The following is a 22,652-nucleotide window of genomic DNA, read 5'->3' as shown; positions in this document are numbered from 1 at the left end:
GAGGCCGCACGGCGCCCCCCCCAGAGACATCAGGAGGCCGCACGGCGCCAACTATACTCAGCAGGAGGCCGCATGCAGTCATGCACACACACAAACATATACAGACACGCATAAACACATTTGAAACACAAAAATACATACAAACAGACATCACACAATGACATCTGCCCACACACACACACACACACACACACACAGACATCACACACACACACCTGCCCACACACACACACACCTGCCCACACACACATCTGTGTGTGTGTATGTATAGTGTGTGTGTGTATAATGTGTGTGTATGTATAGTGTGTGTCTGTGTATAATTTGTGCGTGTGTGTGTGTATAATTTGTGTGTGTGTATTTTTTTTAAGTTAAAAACAAGTAAAATGCATGTGGCATCAATATCAAGACTCCAGATATAAGGGTTTATTCACACTGAATTTTGCAATGCATTCATCTCCTCTTTCCAGGCTTCTATCTAAATCCCTGAAAAATGGCATTCAGATGTGCCTTGACATAGCCATTGATTTGAACAAAGGCAAACTGAGGCTAAAGTCTGAATCTTTAGGCTCCATTTGCTCTGCTTTCAGATGTCTCATTTCAGACAGCACAATCCTGAATTTCAGGGATTCAGTTCTAAGCCTTGTGTAAAGACCTGAATGCAGCGCTGAATGTAATGCGAATAGGTCCTTACATCCTACACCACCTCAGGGGATTGTTGTTATGGAGTATTGCCCCTGGGTGGCCGCAGTTATGACCACCACCAGGGCTCGTGGTCACCCACCCTCGCTTTGGTATTCTGGGGAGCTGGTATAATGAATATCTGAGAAGAGCCCTAGAGAAGCAAGAACATTGGACAACCAAGAGGTGGTGGCCTCAAGTCAGGTGTAGTGTTCAACAGGGCAAGACTTCCTAACCTGCCCACACACACACACACACACACACACCTGCCCACACACACCCATACACCTGCCCACACACACACACCTGCCCACACAGAAACACAAACACACCCACACACCTGCCCACACACACACACCGCCCCCCCGCACACACATCTGCACACACACACACACATCTGCCCACACACACACATACACACTCACCATCCCCCGACTTCATTCCTCCTGCCTGCTCTCTCTCTTCTCCAGTGCAGCACTGCAGGCCGGGGCGCACTGCGTGACATCAGAGACCTGTGCGCGGCAGTGTCTCCTAGCAGTGACGCAGCCGGGCCAGCACAGGGAAGTTAACTGCTGCAGTGCTGGCCCGGCCGATGAAGAAGTAGCGGCGGCCGCTGCTGGGGGAGCGGTACGGGGCCCCCCCTCCCTCCACTGCTACCGGTATGTGCCGCGGCGGCACGCACATATAATGAGGGCAATCCGGCATTAGACACCCCGCCCGGAGCCGTGGGCCCCCTGCAGTCTCGGGGCCCCGGGCGGTCGCCCGGATTGCTCTCATTATAATTTGCCTATGGGGGAGGTACATGGTCAGACCAAAACACATCCTGGACAATTACAGTAATGCCAAGCAAGCCGCTGCATTACATATCCCCCCCTCTGTTCAAACTTGTGGGGTTGAACACATAGCATGCACAATTGCCTCATAACCCACAGTTCACACTAAGGCCATGTACTTGACAATTGCGCTGTTCAGCGCCTGGAACATTAGCCATCGACATTAGCCCATTCCTTAGGGACCTACCATTCGTCATTGTCACTAACCTCGTCAGGTCACATTTCCGGGTCGTAACTTTGTCAGACCTCCCCTGCTCCCAGCGGTCAGTCGTAACCTTGTCAGACCTCCCCCGCTCCCAGCGGTCAGTCGTAACCTTGTCAGACCACCCCCGCTCCCAGCGGTCAGTCGTAACATTGTCAGACCTCCCCCGCTTCCAGTGGTCAATACAGCAGTGTGACTCACATGCCCTGGTATCTAAGGTCCAGTTCGACTACATACTGTCCCGTCCTCTATTGGGTCGTTTGTATGGGCCACTCAAACCTGAGTTACTGGAGGTCTCACTACCTCTAAACCCACGCCCACTACTCTAAGGACATCTTGAAAGGTCCCTAACTTCAGCTGTAGCTGTTCTGTTACTTAGGGGGCCCTTTCTCTGTCTGGTCTCACAATTTCTAGATAGCTGCCATCTTCTGCTGCTCAGATGATGCTGTCTATCCACTCACAGTCTAGCGAGATTCAACTGTTTTACCTCCCACAGGTAGGTCACTCAGTACTCCATCAGCATGCGCACATATGCAAGACTTTCTTCCGTTCCTACAGCGGAGAATAACACCATGCCGTCTTCATCTGGTATCCAGTCCTGATGATCAAGTGGACTGCTTACTTTCATCACACCAGACTTCTTTACCATCATCTGCATGGCTCGGCCATTTCTCCCAATGAGCTTTCTCACCAGAACATGAGGCACCCGGATGACCTCTTCCCGCAGACTGTGATCTTTTCTCATAAGCTCCAGTTGTCTAACGGCTTGTTCCGTCTTCACCCGGAGAAACCGCTTCAAGCGAATACATCACCAGTGCATGTCACTTAGGATCACCACCCTCTTCACTGTGACTTCGGTCGTGGACAGGACCACCAGCTGTTTAGCTCCTGAGATCGAGTACACCTTGCAGGCTCCCACGGCCTTCTTAAACTCTTCATGCACGGACTCACTGGTGCATTCTTCCCTCAAATCCTCGGGTACATCTATGAGGCATTTGTACCGAGACGTTTCTGTCTCACCAGTGGTTTCCAGACGATCATCTAGCTCAGGTTTCAGGGGCAACTGACTTTCAGCTTCTTCACCCTGTATGCTTCCCCCGAGCTGGCTTACAGCTACAAACTCAAGAATTTCCATCTTGACCACTTCCATTTCATATTTATCTTCGGTTAACACTCTCTTAGCTCTTCTCAGGTCCACCTTCTCATGGTATAAGGGAGTGATTGCAACTTGTTGGCCCTTTTCCTTCTCCAAGAAGGCCTCATTCACTGAGTGATACCTTGCCAGGCGACTTTTGAGCCCAAAAACTTCTTCCTCTAGCTCAACTACTCGCCTCTCAGCAGCCCATCTCTGAAGCTCTTCCTGCTTCAGCTGCTCCTTTAACAGTAGAGTTCTCTCAGACCTCTCTGTCTCCAATGCGCCCACTCGGCTCTCAACAGCCAGTCTCTCAAGCTTCTCTTGCTTCATATGGGCTCATAGCGACTCCTTGAGCTCCTTGATCTCGACTCCTACATCCACCGAATCATATGAGCTCGCATTATTCGAGTAGGTATTAGTTTCATACCTCCCATCTCCAGTGGCCAACTCCTGGCTCGGGTCTGTGGCTTCTCCGATAGACTCCTCCATCTTTTTCTGCTCAGCTTCCATCTTGCTGATTCTTTCCTTAAGGCACATCTCTGCCCTATGGAGATTATCACAGAACGTCTGCAGCTCCTTCACCTGAGCTTCCAGACCTAGGGTCTTTCTGCGGAGATCACCATTTTCATCACGGGTGTCCTGCAGAGTGGTCTCAACCACTTGGCGCATGTGCTCTGCATCCGCCTTATCATCCTCTAGTTTTTCTTTAACCCTGAGGAGATCCTCATAGTCTCTTATAATTTGTTGCAGTTCCCCACTGCGTTCTCTATATTCCTTCTTGGATTCACACCGCTCCCAGGTGAACTGTTCGCGCAGTCGTTCTAGGTTTTGTTCACGCCCAGAAACTTCATCCTGCAGCGACTCCTTGAGGGTGTGACGTCCTCATGCTCGAAAAAGCCCTTTTAGTTTACCCTGGGTGATGGTGGACTCGGAGTCGGGTCCTGTGATGGAGAGATGTGGTGCAGCCGTGGCCTGGACCCGACCCGTGCTCAGAGCCGTCACATTAAAAAGAGATGGTGTGGGCTCATCCGGGTTGAGTGGCTGATTTACGACTACGCCACCTGTGGCACCTGGTGAAGGCCACCAGCGCCGCCGCAGTCCGCTGATGCATGGTGTTATGGCGGCTAAACTTCTTACTACTCCCCACAGGCGGAGCAAGGCCTCAGGGCAGTGGGACAGGATGGAGAGGGGGTAGTAGTAGAGGAATACGGGCGCCGCGTCGTGCGGTGTAGCACAGAATGAACAGTCCGGAGGCCATAGGGGTGAACTTCCAAGGCTTTACTCACTTTAGAGATGGCAGAAGGAAGGCGACTCCCTGCTCCCCACGGAGTCCTGCGGTCACCAGGGACGGGGGTCCGACAACCTCCGAGTAAGTCCAGCCTTCAGTCGGGACCCTACACCAGAGTGTTCCAGCACTATAGACCGAATCCTTTCCTGTCCGTGTGTGTGCGAATAGGCCGGGTCTCCCTCTGAGCTCCTCTCAGAACTAGGGCATGGGTGGCAGCTCTGCTCCGTCCGATACCCGGTGGGACCCCTCTTGCAGCCGAAGTCCCTCTGAATATATCAGCATGGCGAGGACAGGTGGCGTACACTGCTCCATCTGCATCCTGCCCGGGATCCATTTGCTATGCAGCCACACTCTTAGCTCCGGGTCTTCTTGGTTCTAGTCATTGGCTGGGTTGAGACATTCTCGTCTGCAACCTGCCCCTCGTCCCAAGGCCAGGGTATGAGGGCTGTGTCCCTTACCGATGCAGGCCCACACAGGATCTGCGCTCCGGGAGGGAAGTCACATTCCACACATTATATGACAGCAAAGAAGTACAGCCGAAAGACTAGCAAAAGATGATCAAAAGACCAAAACCCAAGATGGCTTTTTATTAAATATGAAATTTAGAGTGTAACTAACTTGTAAGTCCTCCACCCTCACCCACTAACTGGTTCCCCTAACTCTTGGTTCCCCAGTCTCCCTGTAACAAGGGGAGCAGCACCAAGTGCATACTAGCTCCCCTTGGTGGAGAAGTGTGGTGTTGGATGCAAAGGTTGGGTAATGACTATCACACCGGTCTTACCTCAGAGGAGAAATACCACACTCCATTAAAGAAGTGCAGCATCCCTGTGGCGGTTGAACCCTCAGGGGAGCCACATTCCCCCTGGTAAAACACAGCACGTCCGCGGGCTGCAAAAGAAGTAACACCCAAGCAATTTTCTTTTTAATATAAACATAACCATCTTCCCTTTATGGGAGGCACATATTCTTAAACGTTGCATAACAGGTTATACAGTTCAAAAATACAAAAGTATAAAATTATAAAAGTGCTAGCATTTTTTTCCAGAGACATTAGTGCAAACAGATGGGTTAAGGTGCAAAAGACGCAGAGTCAGTTCAGAAGTGCGAGGGACCTGCCCTAAACCCTCAACATGGACCCTGAGGTGGCTGCAGGGCATGAAGATCCCGAGTTGGACCTCCCGGAGAGCCACCCTGATAGGTTTTTCTTCTGAGGTTTTGAGGTAGAGAATGTCCGCGGTTTTTGTATAAAACCAATATGGAGCACCTCAAGAGATGCAAACTATGTACAATGGAAAGAGTCTGTCTGCTGCAAGTCCGCAGGGACACATGTCTCTAGAAACCGGGTAGAAAATAAGTAAAAATAGAAAAAGTCAACAAATTAAACTTGTAAACTGAAACTGTAACAGCCGGGGGCTGCTTTAGACCTCGGGCTCTCTCCTTGGAAAGGGCTCATTTCTCCCAACGGAGGCTAACCGGTCCTCTGAGGCTGAGTGCGGGGTGGCGTCGCTCCCGGACACTTTGTGTACATCCAGGGAGTTCCACCCTCGCACCCCCTGGTGGCGAGCAAAGGTTACTGTATCGCCCGGGAAGAGGTTCCGGCCAGGGTGTCCCTTCTTTAGACGTGGCTCGACGTCCCGCCGGCTGACAAAGACGTTGTCCTGATATTGGGGACATCGGATGAACTCCCACCCCGCCTCATGGTGGAAGCGGACGACTGGACCTTCCACTTGGGGACTGGGACTGGTGGCCTCCTCCTGCCGAGCCCGGGATTTGGCAACTTTGACCCGTACCTCGAGGCGCTCGCAGCGCTGCTCCCGTTGATGCTGCTCCTGAGCGAGCTGGAAAATCTGGTCGCTGCACCACTGGCTCCTCCTCCACACTTCAGCCCGGGCCTCCCGGGGGAAGCCCATCAGGTCGCCCCCATGGTTTTCCCAGGCTCACTCCTCAGCCTCGGGCCAGGTTACTGCTGGTGCGGGTAGCGGGGTCAAGACAGATTGCTGCGGGTCCTCTACTGGCGCGGACCAGTCCGGGTTGGAGCCGGTAGTTTCCTCCGCAGTTTCAGGCACCTCCGTTTCAGGGTTTGGGCTGCATCGCAGGTCCCCACCCATAGCTGCCGATTGCAGCTCCGGAGCCAAAGCCTGCTCGCAGGTGACCGCGTGGGGAATTAAATACTACGTCATGAGGTCCAGAATTGTCACGGTAGGCTCTGCAGCCGGGGCAGGGGTTGCACACTCACCCGCCGCTGGGCCGCCCTCGACCCCTGTCACCACATCCCCTTGTCCTGGGACCTAAACTCCTTGGCGGCGGTCCCAGATACGCAGTAGCATCTCCTCCCGCCACACAGCCATCGCCACCACCTGGGCCTCTCTCTGCCTTCTCAAGAGTCCTGGAGCTTCCTGCCGGAGAAATTCAAAATCTCCCGAGGTTAACATGCTGCCGCCTCGCTCACTGCCGGGTGAACGGCCTGAACAGGGGTTCAGAAGGTGCATGGGATTGCTCCCCAGAAGCGTCCATGTCTGCCTCTGACGAATGCCAAGCTCCGATTGCAATGGCCGCACCTTGTTACTTTTCTTCTTCCTCCTCTTCCGGGGCGGTTCCTGGGCGGAATGCTGACAGGCCTGCCTTCGTTCAGCCCATCTGGTTTGACGGGCATTACCCCGCGGACAGTCTCTGATGGAAGAGGCAGTCCACATTTTTGGCGCCAAGTGGGAGACCAGCCCACGATGGGAGGCGTTCAAAGACAGTCTTTTCACAGCATTATGGTGCCTGTTGTTCTTGGGCGGGCGCCATTTTAAGTGTAAAACGACAGTTCAAGGTGTAAGGCACACAGTACCCGGTAGCAATGGGCACTTCTTCCTTTGCTGCGGGCACACGATCCTGCCGACTACGCCAGGTTGTGACGTCCTCATGCTCGAAAAAGCCCTTTTAGTTTACATTGGGTGATGGGGGACTCGGAGTCGGGTCCTGTGATGGAGAGATGGGGTGCAGCCGTGGGCCGGACCCGACCCGTGCTCAGTGCTGTCGCATTAAAAAGAGATGGTGTGGGCTCATCCGGGTTGAGTGGCTGATTTATGACTACGCCACCTGTGGCACCTGGTGAAGGCCACCAGCGCCGCCGCAGTCCGCTGAGGCATGGTGTTGACTCGCCCCCTGGGCTGCGGGGCACTCGGAACCGGGCTTCAGGGCAATGCTGGGAGTAGTAGTGGCAACCTGGTCCGTGGCTCAGGGTGGTCAGACCAGTGGCAGTCTTCTATATGTTTTGCAATGTCCGACTACGCCACCCGTGGATTGCAGTCAGTGAGGACCGCCGCTGCAAGGCAGACCGCTGAGGCTGATGTAGATATGCAGCACAGGGATAGGATAACTCCCCACGGTAAGAGTGTAGCCTCAGGGCAGAGTAGGTGAACGCTGGGGGTGGTGGTGCAGGGCGTTCCAGTACCGTTTGTGTTTCGTACCGCGCCAGCACTAAGACAACGTGTTGCAGTCCAGGGCCTTTTACTCACAGTTCATATACTCCAAGCCACTTCTGTACAGGTAGTGACTGCCCAAGCCGTGCTGTGTCCACCAGGTGAGGGGCTCGGTCAACCCCCAGGTAATTCAGGAGCATGGCACAGAACTCCCTTCTATCCTTCCTCTGGCCATGCCCCACCAGTGACCAAACTTCTGTCCGGCTGCCTCGGGCCTTCTCTGGGAGAACTTGGCGCCAGCTTCCCTGGCCCTATGTGGTGCCTTCCTAGTAGGTTTAGCGAGGGGTCGCACCATTAAATGATCATGACCTCCGATTCTTGGCTGAGGATTATTTGCCTCCACCAACTTGGGATCCGATACCCTTTCCTTGCCTGACCCGTCACCCGTAATCTCCTGGATCTTTAGGGTCCCTTCTACCTTCGTGTTTATGGGCCTTTCTGTTCTGTTCCTTTCTCTTTCTGTTCTGTTCCTTTTCCTTCTCTGTTCCATTCCTTTTCCTTCTCTCCCCTTCGCCCTGCCCGTGTCCCTAGGCCTGGCTCTGGAGCAGAACTCCAGCGGAGCCTCTGCTCCCCTTCTCCTCCACTCTCACTTTCTCCTCACAGACTGAACACTGAACTAAGATGGTGCCCACCTTATATACTTCCCCCTCTGAGAGTGAGCTCAGGTGACCAGCACCCAATGAGCTCCTACCTATGCTCCAGAAACCGTCCCCTTCTGCTCCGACATCACTGGGTTTTCCTCCCCCCTCCCCACTCGAGCCAGGGACATGGTCAGATGTGCCTGCATAACTATATAAATGGGAGCACTGTAGAGCTGTCCTCCAGAAATGGGGTGTGTGTGATGCATGCAGCTACCTGAGCCCTGGTCCATACTTCATCCTTACCCGGGAGTGGAATATCACACGTCTTGTTGAGGTGCAATACCCCTGTAGCAACCGAACCCCCGGGGCGCTACAGTGTTATGGTGGCTAAACTTCTTACTACTCCCCACAGGCAGAGCAAGGCCTCAGGGCAGAGGGACAGGATAGAGGGGGGTAGTAGTAGAGGAATACGGGTGCCGCGTTGTGCGGTGTAGCGCAGAATAAACAGTCCAGAGGCCATAGGGGTGAACTTCCAAGGCTTTACTCACTTTAGAGATGGCAGAAGGAAGGCGACTCCCTGCTCCCCGCGGAGTCCTGCGGTCACCAGGGCCCGGGGTCCGACAACCTCCACGTAAGTCCAGCATTCAGTCAGGACCCTACACCAGAGTGTTCCTGAACTGCAGACCGAATCCTTTCCTGTCCGTGTGTGTGCGAATAGGCCGGGTCTCCCTCTGAGCTCCTCTCAGAACTAGGGCATGGGTGGCCGCTCCGCTCCATCCGATACCCGGTGAGATCCTCAGGGCTTACCGGGCTTTCCCGACCAGGACATAGAGTAGCAAGGTCGGGTGTCCGGGGCCGGTACCCCTCTTGCAGACAGAGTCCCTCTGAATATATCAGCATGGCGAGGACAGGTGGCGTACACCGCTCCATCTGCATCCTGCCCGGGATCCATTTGCTATGGAGCCACACTCTTAGCTCCGGGTCTTCTTGGTTCTAGTCATTGGCTGGGTTGAGACATTCCTCATCTGCAACCTGCCCCTCGTCCCAAGGCCAGGGTATGAGGGCTGTGTCCCTTACCGATGCAGGCCCACACAGGATCTGCGCTCCGGGAGGGAAGTCACATTCCACACATTATATGACAGCACAGAAGTACAGCCGAAAGACTAGCAAAAGACGATCAAAAGACCAAAACCCATGATATCTTTTTATTAAATATGAAATTTAGAGTGTAACTAACTTGTAAGTCCTCCACCCTCACCCACTAACTGGTTCCCCTAACTCTTGGTTCCCCAGTCTCCCTGTAACCAGGGGAGCAGCACCTAGTGCATACTAGTTCCCCTGGTGGAGAAGTGTGATGTTGGATGCAAAGGTTGGGTCATGACTATCACACCGGTCTTACCTCAGAGGAGGAATACCACACTTCATTAAAGAAGTGCAGCATCCCTGTGGCGGTCGAACCCTCAGGGGCTCCACAAGGGCAGACAGCTCTAAATGTACCAGAGAGAAGCGACCTTTCACCTCGCACAACTCATCTTCACACTCTGCTTTGTCAATCTCCAATTGAAAAACCTCCTCCTTGATTTTGCAGCGGTTCTCCTCTATTTCGTAGAACGCTTCCTTCCATTGGTTAACCTCCTCGTCGCTTCCCTTCAGGTCTCGCTGTAAGTTCCTCAGAACCTGGTATACTTTCTGGTCTGAGGACACGTTCTCCAAGTTTTTCCTTAGTTGCTGCACGTCACTCTGATACTGCTGCCTGATAGGGTCCAGCTCTTGGTTCTGACTGGCCGTCTCCTCTTTCAGGGCTGTCAGATCCTTCTCACTCAGTACTGTATAGGAAGTTGCTACTGGCAACGTCACCTCCTCTTCTGTCTCTAAAGGAGGATCCACACTTGAAACAAAGGCACACAGTACTACATTTTCTTTATTTTCACTTTCAGCAAAGACTACAGGAGCAACCTTTTTGTGGCCCTTGCGCCGTCGACGACGAGAGGGGGACTCTCTCCCCTCGTCTTGCCCCTCCTGACTGAATTCTCTTTCTACTTTTATGAAAAAAGGAGGAGAACATTGAGTATGAGCTAAAACATATAATTTTATTAATTCATTTCATTAAAAAAATTGCATAAATATTTAAGGTCATTTAATATCAAGATGTGGAGATAAGTAACCCAATGCAAGGCTAAAACACTTAGACACAGTACGCATGCATACGTTATTTAAGTAAGCTGCATGACTTAAACATGATAGTAAACTAGGTAGGCACTAGTATACCCAGCATAATTCACCAAAAAATTAGTGATTACGTAAGTACTTCCTGCAGCAATGCTTTATACAGATGTAGAAAGTAAATAGACAAACAACTATAGGTGGAGAGCCCATATAGTAGTCATATTAATGCTAGCTATCAGCATAAGTATAAAAGGGGACTCCATCTATTGTTAATAGAAATCGAATCAAAAGCAAAAGACAATCATACCCATGCTTGTGAAAGTCTGCGCCAGGTACCCAGCCCGGCCTCAGCCCCAAACGCACGCTTTCGCCGTCTGGCTTCCTCAGGGGGCATGGTTGGACACATATCCATCTTGTGTTATATAGGTGCAAGGACCTTCCGTCCACATGTCCAAAATGAGCCAATCGCGTTGGCGTGGGCGGCGCATGAGCCCTCAAGCTGCCATGTCTACGGACGCCCCGCCCCCGTCAGTCTCCCAAACAGTCACATGACTCGGCCGGCGAGAGGTACGAGCCACGGAGTGCAGGGGAGATCAAAGATAAGGAGCGGGGCGCCGTAAAACAGGGCAGAGGGGGCGCATGCGCACCATGTACAGCATACTGCATCTGCCAGCAGTCACCAAAACATGCAGGTAGTAACCCCATGATTGCACCTGCACTGCAGCAAAAAAAAAAAAAATTTTTCTGCAGTTGTGCCTGAAAGTGACTGCCAGCCAGAGTGCAAATGTAGCACCCTGAGGACTCGGCTGCTGCAGGGGTATTGCACCTCAGGCCAGAGGTGTGATATTCCACTCCCGGGTAAGGATGGAGTGTGGAACTGAGCTCAGATAGCTGCATGCACTACATACATCCCATTTCCGGGGGACAGAACTACTGTACTCCCACTAGAGAAATGTGCAGGTACGACAGCGTCTGTCCCTGGCTGGAGTGGGAGGGGGTTGGAACATCCCAGTAGTGTAGGGGCAGATAGGGGGAGCAGTCTGGGTAATGCTAGGAGCTCATTGGGTGCTGGTCACCTGAGCTCACACATAGAGGGAGTATATAAGGTGGGCACCATCTAAGATCAGGGTCAGTCTTTGTAGAGGCAGACAGGCAGACAGTCACCAGTCAGCCTGTTGTAGAGGGAAGGTCAGAGAGCCAGTCCTGAAGGAAGAGAGAGAGGAGAAAGAAGGACCCAGAGGGGGAGAAGAAGGAACCCCAAGAGCCCAGAATACAAGCAGGAGGGTGAAGGGTTGGCACGAAAGGGAACCGGATCCCAAATTAGTGGAGGAGAGAAACTACCCTCGACTAAGAACCGGAGGCTGCAACATCACCAGTGGAGCAGCCCCTCACTAAATCCACTCAGAAGGCAAACCAAGTATAGGGTCAGGGAACCCAGAGAAAAGGTTTACCCAACAAGAGGCCCGAGGGAGCCGGATATAAGTGGATCCCTGGTGGGGAAGGCCGTAGAAAGAACAGTGAGAAAGGGAGCTCAGGACCATGCTCCAGACCTGCTTGGGGGTTGGCCGAGTCCAGGACCTGGTGGACGCAGCACGGCTCGGGTGGTCACTCAAGGCCGGAGTGACCAGCACAACAGCAGTAAGTAAAAACCCTGAACTGCACAGCCCGACTCTGAGTCTTCTTCCCGTCCACACTGCACCACCACAACCACCCTCCTCTACACCTGACCCCCTGAGGCTATACCCCTCCCGTTGGGGGTTATACTACCAGAGCTGCACACACACCACCAGCCTCAGCGGACCCTGCTGCAGCGGCGGCCGTATTGACCGCAAATCAACGGGTGGCGTAGTCGACACAAAGAACATTTATAACATCTGTAAAGACTGCTACACTCTGAGCTTGACACCCTGGGCACGGAACGGGTCACAGCCACTCGGAGACTACAACCCCCATCTGATCCGGCTCCGGGTATTCCCCTTAAGAATATGGCCCAGGGGGCGCGTCACATATATGCAAAGTAGTAAATCCAGATCTAAAGTGCAGATATGCGGTATGCTTCGGCAGTGAGAGTATAAAGTTCAGTATGGACACTTCACACAAAATATACAGTTCATCAGAGCAGCATGCATATTAAGTATTGTTCAAAACTCCATGTCCACTTCATCCTTGATTTTAAACTTCATAAAAGCTGAATTTGCAAGGGTCGAAGCTAGTCCCAAAGGGTGAAGTCCTCCAAACGCATAATCAGAAGTGCATCGTGGCGAAAGGACAGAGGAAAGAAGAGGGGGTCATGTATGACCCTAATCCCTGCAGACTGTAGACATTATCTTAGGAAAGTAAAATAAATGTCAGAATTGACCAAATGCAATAAATACTATTAAAACCAAATAAAAACAGCACAAGATAAACATGTTAAAAACCCGTGGCTACAAAGGGAGGGAGGAGGCAGAGACACACATAAATCATAAATACGAGGCAAAGCCCAAAGCCTCATTAAGGCCTTGCGGTACCATAGTTCCCAGAAGTGTGATCCAACGGCATTCCTTTTGTGCCAAAAGGCGTTTAATGTTACCCCCTCTAATGCCGCATTGTACATGTTCAATACCACGCACCATAAAACATTTGGGATTACAATTATGAACTTTTCTATAGTGACGAGGTATTGATTTTAGTTGAGAGCGGCCCGTACAGGGGTATATTTACGCTCTAGAATGACCTCATTCTCATCCTATGCATCCAGTGAGGGGTCTGTGGCGGGTGCTTCTAAGTGGAATGGTCATAGGAATATGGGAGCGAATAAGGACAGTCTACTAAACGCAAAATACCACCACCCAATAATCAAGAAAAACGGAACAAGGTTGGATTGTAGGTGATTAATTTATCAACTCATACTCTTACTCCCATTCAAAGGGAAGTACTGTCCAAGGGCCTGATGTTAAGGCCAACTAACAATTTTAATTTGTTTCCAGCAATAAAGGATCTATACTTATTTGCAAGGAAACTCATTTTGAAAAAATTGCATAATAGAGGGACAGAAGGACAACTTCCAACTAGCTCCTTGGAAAGTGAAGCCCTACAGGCCCTTGAGGATTTGCTGACTGAGCAGGCCCCTGAACACGCAGGTATGTTCCCCCAATCCAGTTTTGCACGGTCTACAAAGTTCCCCCCCTTGTCTTTCTGTCCAGCGGTTGAAGTATCCGTTAGATTGGTGATAGACTAATTTCGTCAAATCCCTACTAACCGCACTGTGGATAACCTGACTTCGGATCAACGTAGGGCTTTACATGCCCTTCAGGCTATGGACGATGTGGTCATTAAACCGGCTGACAAGGGGGGGAATATTGTACTATGGCCTAAAATTATGCATGAGAGGGAGGCGTTTAGACACCTAAGAAATAAAACTACCTATTGTAGGCTAGAGCGGAACCCAATGATGACCTACTCTGCTGAACTGGATGATATATTATTTCTGGCTTTTGATAAAGGCATTATCCCCAAAAAATTTATGATGGTCTGATTACTAAGTTTCCCAGAATCCCTACCATCTACTTTTTGCCCAAGATCCATAAGAACCCATTGGAGCCACCAGGGAATCCGATCATGTCCGGCATTGGGGGGCTATGCGAACCAATATCTAAATTTATTGACTTCTACTTAAAACCTTTGGTTGAAACTTTGCCATCCTATGCACGTGACACGACGGACGTACTGGCCTGCATTGATGGGATGGTCTTGGATAGCGATATGATATTAGCTACGGTAGATATAGAGGCACTTTTTACTTGCATAAGACATCAAGATGGCCTCGAGGCATGCAAGTTCTTTTTACACAATAGCAACTGGGACAATCAGACCTGTGACCTAATCCTGGAATTGCTGGCCTACATCCTGACGCACAATTTCTTTGTGTTTAAAGATGCATTCTACTTACAGGGGTGCGGCACTGCGATGGGGGCGGCCTGTGCCCCCTCTTCCTGGGTTTCTGGGAAAGAGAGATCTTTGGCGGGGGGGGGTGCGGGCCGCTGACCGTGCACAGTGCTGGATACGCTACATTGATGACGTGCTGATCATCTGGCAAGGCACTGAGGCCCAATTCCAGGAATTTATGTTGCAACTGAATAAAAGCAGATTTAATATTAAATTGACATACTCCAGCAGCAGGACACAGGTGGACTTTCTGGACATTAAGATATGTGTGGACTCTTCACTCCAACTCCAGACTGAAGTCCACCTCGGTAAACTCATTATTACATTCTAGTTCTGGACACCCATACTCCACCATCAAAGGTATCCCTGTGGGACAATTTATGAGAATCAGACGGATCTGTTCCTCAGACGTGCGTTTTGAAACACAGTCTGATGACATGCGGGAGAGATTTAGAGCCCGTGGCTATAGCAATAGATGCATTAAAAATGGTTATATTAAAGCTAAAAGGAGGGGGGGGACACATTATTATATCCCCCCAAAAAAAAACAGGACGCTAAAGAAGAAGTTCGGTTCATCTCAACCTATAACGGGGAGTGGGATACCATGAGGGAGTGATTGGGGAAGCACTAGAATATTTTAAAAACTGAGCCCTCTTTGTCGCAATTCATTCCAGACCATCCACTTATGACGCCAAGAAGATCCCCTAACCTAAAAGATCTATTGACACAAAGCCACTATGTTCCCATGAAATTAAATCCGTTTGGAACCCGTGGACCCCCTGCTGGATGCTTCCCATGTGGCGATTGCATTGCATGCAAAAATATATTGAGATCAACGAGCTTTGCTACAGCCGATGGGAAGAAGACATATACAATTAAGCAGCATATCACATGCTCCACCTCACAGGTAATTTATTATGCTGTATGCAGCTGTCCCAAAATTTACGTTGGGTTAACATCAAGACAATTGAGGACACGCACGCGTGAACATGTGTGGGATATTTGTGCAGCTGCAACCGCTATAGACCCCTCTCAACTAAAATTAATACCCCGTCACTATAGAAAAGTTCATGATTGTAATCCCAAATGTTTTATGGTGGGTGGTATTGAACATGTACAATGCGGCATTAGAGGGGGTAACATTAAACACCTTTTGGCACAAAAGGAATGCCGTTGGATCACACTTCTGGGAACTATGGTACCGCAAGGCCTTAATGAGGCTTTGGACTTTGCCTCGTATTTATGATTTATGTGTGTCTCTGCCTCCTCCCTCCCTTTGTAGCCACGGGTTTTTAACATGTTTATCTTGTGCTGTTTTTATTTGGTTTTAATAGTATTTATTGCATTTGGTCAATTCTGACATTTATTTTACTTTCTTAAGATAATGTCTACAGTCTGCAGGGATTAGGGTCATACATGACCCCCTCTTCTTTCCTCTGTCCTTTCGCCACGATGCACTTCTGATTATGTGTTTGGAGGACTTCACCCTTTGGGACTAGCTTCGACCCTTGCAAATTCAGCTTTTATGAAGTTTAAAATCAAGGATGAAGCGGATATGGAGTTTTGAACAATACTTATTATGCATGCTGCTCTGATGAACTGTATATTTTGTGTGAAGTGTCCTTACTGAACTTTATACCCTCACTGGCGAAGCATACCGCACATCTGCACTTTAGATCTGGATTTGCTACTTTGAATATATGCACTCTGGCTGGCAGTCACTTTCAGGCACAACTGCACAAATTTTTTATTTTTTTTTTGCTGCAGTGCAGGTGCAATCATGGGGTTACTACCTGCATGTTTTGGTGACTGCTGGCAGATGCAGGATGCTGTACATGGTGCGCATGCGCCCCCTCTGCCCTTTTTTACGGCGCCCCGCTCCTTATCTTTGATCTCCCCTGCACTCCGTGGCTCGTACCTGGTGCCGGCCGAGTCATGTGACTGCTTGGGAGACTGACGGGGGGCGGGGCGTCCGCAGACATGGCAGCTTGAGGGCTCATGCGCCGCCCACTGCAACACGATTGGCTCATTTTGGAGATGTGGACGGAAGGTCCTTGCAGCTATATAACACAAGATGGATATGTGTCCAACCATGCCCCCTGAGGAAGCCAGACGGCGAAAGCGTACGTTTAGGGCTGATGCCGGGCTGGGTACCTGGCGCAGACTTTCGCAAGCATGGGTATGATTGTCTTTTGCTTTTGATTTGATTTCTATTAACAATAGATGGAGTCCCTTTTATACTTATGCTGATAGCTAGCATTAATGTGACTGCTATATGGGCTCTCCACCTATAGTTGTTTGTCTATTTACTTTCTACATCTGTATAAAGCATTGCTGCAGGAAGTACTTACGTAATCACTAATTTTTTGGTGAATTATGCTGGGTATACTAGTACCTACCTAGTTTACTATCGTGTTTAATTCATGCAGCTTACTTAAATAACCTATGCATGAGTACTGTGTCTGGGTGTTTTAGCCTTGCACTGGGTTACTTATCTCCACATCTTGATATTAAATGACCTTAAGTATTTATGCAATTTTTTAATGAAATGAATTAATAAAATTATATGTTTTTAGCTCATACTCAATGTTCTCCTCCTTTTTTCATAAATTTATATGAGTTGTGTAGCTTTAATGTGGGGCACTTGCCCGGTCCATTGAAATGAAACTAGGGATGTATTGTTGGAACATTTATATGTATATACTCTTTCTACTTTTGTAGTGTCACCGTCAGTTGTGGGGTCTGCGTCACTCCCTATGGTGTCGTGGACCAACAAGTCACCTCCCACATTGACGTCACCCCCTTCTCCTGGAGCTACTCCATTATCAACGGTCACATTGTAATTTTTAGGCGGTACCAACCCACCACGAGTAAATTGTTTTGGATTTTCTATACTCCACGCTGTTTTTAACAACCGCCCCTTTTTTAGACTCCGTCCCCTTTTTAACCACCACACCGGTAGGGGAATTTTTACAAGAAAAATCAACAATAGTCTTAGGACTCAGTTCACAACAGCTCTTACCACCTCCCCGGGCACTCTGGGACAGCAATGGCGCCCCCAGAGAGTTCATAGAATGGTCCACGGCCGCCATTCTATACGGTGCCCACAGCTCCTGCCGTTACTGCACCATGTCCTGTAGAAGTTTCACAAATACATGCTGCGGTTTTAACTGACACTTTAATCGCTCAACAGCTTCATTTTCTTTTGCTGCTCCGTTCACAGCCATCGCGGTGCACTATTCACACACACCGCTCTCCACAGAAAATTTTAGTGACCCCGCCGAGCCACAGCAAAACCGGGTTTGAGTGCAACGACAATCTTCGCAACCCCACTGAGTTGCAGCCAGATGCTTTAATCTTCGTGACCCCGCCGAGCCACAGCAAGATGCTTGCATCCACACTCGTCGTTCAATGCCGTTACCTCTAGCAACAAGGCTGCCATTGCCCCTAGCAACCGGGCTGTGGTTGTCCCTAGCAATTAAAGCACACCTGCCACGTTTTTCAGTTTTCACACTTCAGCAGTTTATTGCACTTCATAACTGCTGATCACACAGTTCATCTTAGTGGCTCACCGGCATATTACACATATACCTTTCGGAAGCCTTTCCAGCGACAGACACGTCCACTTGGCTCCAGTTACAGCCCTCAGCTAGGCAACAACATAAATGTCCATATAACGCAGTGTTTTTACCTTTGGCGGGTTTTAGCTGCTTCAGGTTTATTCTGCCACCACTGTGGCTTTACGGCTTCCCAGATGGGGGTCTCCAGTCCTCGTACCATCCAAGGCTACTGGTATGCTTACACAGCCAACATCCACCCTCTGCATTTCAGGCTCTTGTCTTTCAAGCCTCTGCCCTCCAAGGCCACTGGCATCGCTTGCACCTAAGAATCCAGCCTCGACCTTTCAGGCTTCACCAGGCTTCACACTAATGGTGTCTCACACGGGAACAGGCCTCACGCCATACACACCCTGTCTCAAGACTACCAGGGTTTATATATCCTGTAGTACACACCCATAGGACCTGTGCTGATGTCACAGTCATGTGATCAGACATTCAGTGTGCACAGGACCTGTACTATGTCACAGTCATGTGACCAGTCACCTGAGGGGGTGGTACATGGTCAGCCCAAAACACATCCTGGACCATTACAGTAATGCCAAGCAAGCCGCTGCATTACACTACTGACAACATGTCTCTTAAATTCAATGCTAAAAATTTTGTATTTATTTGCTTCAAATGATAAAGCGTCAAAAAACTAAAAAAGAAGCAGAGCTTTCAGACCTCAAATTACTCATGTTTTAACTCAGGAACAGTTCATAAATCTATATTTGGTGGACTAACCATGATTTTTAATCACAGCTTTCATGTGTCTAGGAATGCTTTCCACTAATCTTTCCATGCTTTCCAATAGAAAACTATTCAGTGGTCTCTTAATTTTTGCCAGAGCTGTACTCCTGGCAATTAATACTCATCCATCTTCCAATGATTATTTTATGCTTAAGGGGAGACCTGCCCACACACCCCCTGGGATGAAATGTCGGGGGCTGGTCTCTAGCCTTCATATTTTTATTAGAATATCTGGCTTTTACGATAACTCATCGTTGGTTGATCGCACAAGCCCGGAAGTAATACCATTGTTTCCGTTATGAATTTACCTTCCCTTTGAGACCACACATGACATAGTTGCAGTCTGCTATTTTATTAGTTTTGAGCCACAGCGCCCCTGGAGGCGCTTACAGCACCGGGAAAATAACCATATTGTTCCTTAGTTGACCCAGTCACTAAAATATGGGCCCCATTATTATCATGGCACTTCCAATATTTCATACTTCAGGTAGGCTCCGGCCCGGCTGCCAGACCTCTGTTAAATTCCCTTTGATGTCCTGGGAATAAAGTTTCCTCGGCTGCATTTCTAAAACAAAGTGTATGTTTATGCCAATGGGAATAGAAGCATAAACTGCAAGGTGGGTTCTAGATTTACCACTTTTTCCCATAAGCCATCACAAAAAATGTATTGCATGTTGATTTAGTTTAATTTGCTTTCTTCATTGTCTTTCTCTGACAGTGGTCCATACAAATACTGCCCTTTGGTTACTAGAAGTAAGTGGGGGAAATAAGTATTTGATCCCTTGATGTTTTTGCAAGTTTGCACACTGACAAGGACATGAACAGTTTATAACTTTAAGGGTAGGTTAATTTTAACATTGAGAGATAGAATATCCAAAAAAAAAAAAGAAAATCACATTGTATAAATTAGATATTTTTTTTGCATTTTGCAGTGAGAAATAAGTATTGGATCCCTCTGGCTAACAACACTTAATACTTGGTGGCAAAACCCTTGTTGGCAAGCACAGCAGTCAGATGTCTTTTGTAGTTGAAGTTAATGATGAGGTTTGCGCATGTCAGGAGGAATTTTAGTCCACTCCTCTTTGCAGATCATCTCTAAATCATTAAGATTTTGAGGCTGTCACTTGGCAACTCGGAGCTTCAACTCCCTCCATAAGTTTTCAATGGGATTAAGGTCTGGAAACTGGCTAGGCCACTCCATGACCTTACTGTGCTTCTATTTGAGCCACTCCTTTGTTGCCTTGGCTTTATGTTTTGGGTCATTGTCTTACTGGAAGACCCAGCCACGACCCATCTTCAATGCTCTTACTGAGGGAAGGAGATTGTTGGCCAAAATCTTGCAATCCATCTTCCCTTCAGAATGGTGCAGTGGTCATGTTCCCTTTAAAGAAAAGCACCCTCAAAGTATAATGTTTCCCCCACTATGCTTCCCGATTGGGATGATGTTCTTAGGGTTGTACTCATCCTTCTTCTTCCTCCAAACACGGTGAGTTGAGTTAAAGCCAAAGAGCTAAATTTTTGTCTCATTTGACCACAGCACCTTCTCCCAATAACTCACAGAATCATCCAAGTGTTCATTGGCAAACTTCAGATGGGCCTGCACATGTGCCTTCTTGAGCAGGGAGACCTTGCGGGTACTGCAGGATTTTAAACCTTTAAGGCGTAAAGTGTCACCAATGGTTTTCTTGGTGACTGTGGTCCCAGCTGCCTTGAGATCATTAGCAAGTTTCCCCCATGTAGTTTTAGGCTTATCTCTCACCTTCGTCATGATTAAGGATACCCCACGAGGTGAGATTTTGCATGGTGCCCCAGATTGATGTCGATTGATAGTCATTTTGTATTTCTTCCATTTTCTTACTATTGCACCAAAAGCTGTCTCCTTCTCACCCAGCATCTTACATATGGTTTTGTAACCCATCTCAAACTTTGTGCAGGTCTATGATCTTCTGACTGATTAATTGAGTCTGTGGACAGGAGTCTTTTATACTGGTGACTATGTAAGACAGCTGTCTTTAATGCAGGTAGTGAGTTGATTAGGAGCATCTAACTGGTCTGTAAGGAGCCAGAACTCATACTGGTTTGTAGTGGATGAAATAATTATTTCTCACTGCAAAATGCAAAAAAATGTATCTAATTTATACAATGTGATTTTCTTGTTTTTTTTTGGGGATATTCTATATCTCAATGTTAAAATTAACTGACCCTTTAAATTATAGATTGTTCATGTCTTTGTCAGTTTGCAAACTTACAAAAACCGCAAGGGATCAAATAATTATTTCCTTCACTTTATGTATGTATGTATGTATATACAGTACAGACCAAAAGTTTGGACACACCTTCTCATTTAAAGATTTTTCTGTATTTTCATGACTTTGAAAATTGTACATTCACACTGAAGGCATTAAAACTATGAATTAACACATGTGGAATTATATACTTAACAAAAAAGTGTGAAACAACTGAAAATATGTCTTATATTCTAGGTTCGTTAAAGTAGCCACCGTTTGCTTTGATGACTGCTTTGCACACTGTTGGCATTCTCTTGATGAGCTTCAAGAGGTAGTCGCCGGAAACCGGGCTGCACAGCCCTGCATGTGCTCGCCAGAGGTAGCCTGACTGCCATTAGGTACTGAGATGAGATCCTCAGACCCCTTGTGAGACCATATGCTGGTGAGATTGGCCCTGGGTTCCTCCTAACGCAGGACAATTCCAGACCTCATGTAGCTGGAGTGCGTCATCAGTTCCTGCAAGATGAAGGCATTGAAGCTGTGGACTGGACCGCCTGTTACCCAGACCTGAATCAGATTGAGCACATCTGGGACATCAGGTCTCGCTCCATCCACCAACGTCACATTGCATCACAGACTGTCCAGGAGTTCGCGGATGCTTTAGTCCAGGTCTGGGAGGACATCCCACAGGAGACCATCCGCAACCTCATTAAGAGCATGCCCAGGCATTGTAGGGAGGTCATACAGGCACGTGGAGGCCACACACAATACTGAGCCTCATTTTGACTTGCTTTAAGGACATTACATCAAAGTTGGATCAGCCTGTAGTGTATTTTTCCACTTTAATTTTGGGGGTGACTCCAAATCCAGGCCTCCATTGGTTAATAAATTTGATTTCCATTGAGGATTTCTGTGTGATTTTGTTGTCAGTACATTTAACTTTGTACAGAACAAAGTATTAAATGAGTATTTCATTCATTGAGATCTAGGATGTTATTTGAGTGTTCCCTTCATTTTTTTGAGCAGTGTGTATATGTATATTTATATATATATATATATATATATATATATATATATATATATATATATATACATATATATTAAATTAAATGTGTGTTTCAAGTAGAGATGAGCGAACATGCTTGGAAAATGTTCATTTTTTTCCAAATTCGGCACGGACATTGCACATTCAGATTGTGATCGGACCCCAGCGCATTTTTACTCAAAATTGGGAAAATTCAGCCAAAGTGCAGTAAATTATCACGTTCCCATTAGTGTATTTTTTAGGACTTTGGCTAGGATAGTGGTTCTGTATGATGGGGGGGTGTTTGATGAGGGGAGGGGTGGGATCAGAGTATCGGCGGACTGTTAATCTTATTTTTTTTTCTGAATGTATGGAGATTCCGGCAATCCATTTAGGGTGCAGGAACTATTCACAACGTCCAGACACAAGGGCTTGTGTCAAAAGCTGAAGGCACATGTCTCTCTCCATATAAAGAGCGGACATGTGTTTTTTGTTCCATTTTGTCAGTGTAACAGCGCAGAGAGGCTGCTCCTGCTGCTGATACTGTATAGTAAGAGAGTGAGATAGTTATCTAGGTGGTTACTTGTAAGTCAGATAGATTAGATAGATAGGATCCTGTGTGGCTGGAAAATCGACCTTCCAGCAGATCAATCGTTTTTTCTATTAGTGTGATCTAGACAGAGACGCCAGGCCACATTTCAGCATTGACTTTGACTCCATGCAATAGTATACCTTTGAAACTCAAATTTTTTCTGTTATCACCGTGCTACATGA

The sequence above is a fragment of the Phyllobates terribilis genome, unplaced genomic scaffold, assembly GCF_046119375.1.
Source record: "Phyllobates terribilis strain yellow unplaced genomic scaffold, ASM4611937v1 Scaffold_42__1_contigs__length_11168841, whole genome shotgun sequence".
Classification (NCBI taxonomy): domain Eukaryota; kingdom Metazoa; phylum Chordata; class Amphibia; order Anura; family Dendrobatidae; genus Phyllobates; species Phyllobates terribilis.
The sequence above is the reverse complement of the archived record's forward strand: the minus strand, read 5'-3'. Positions refer to the sequence as shown.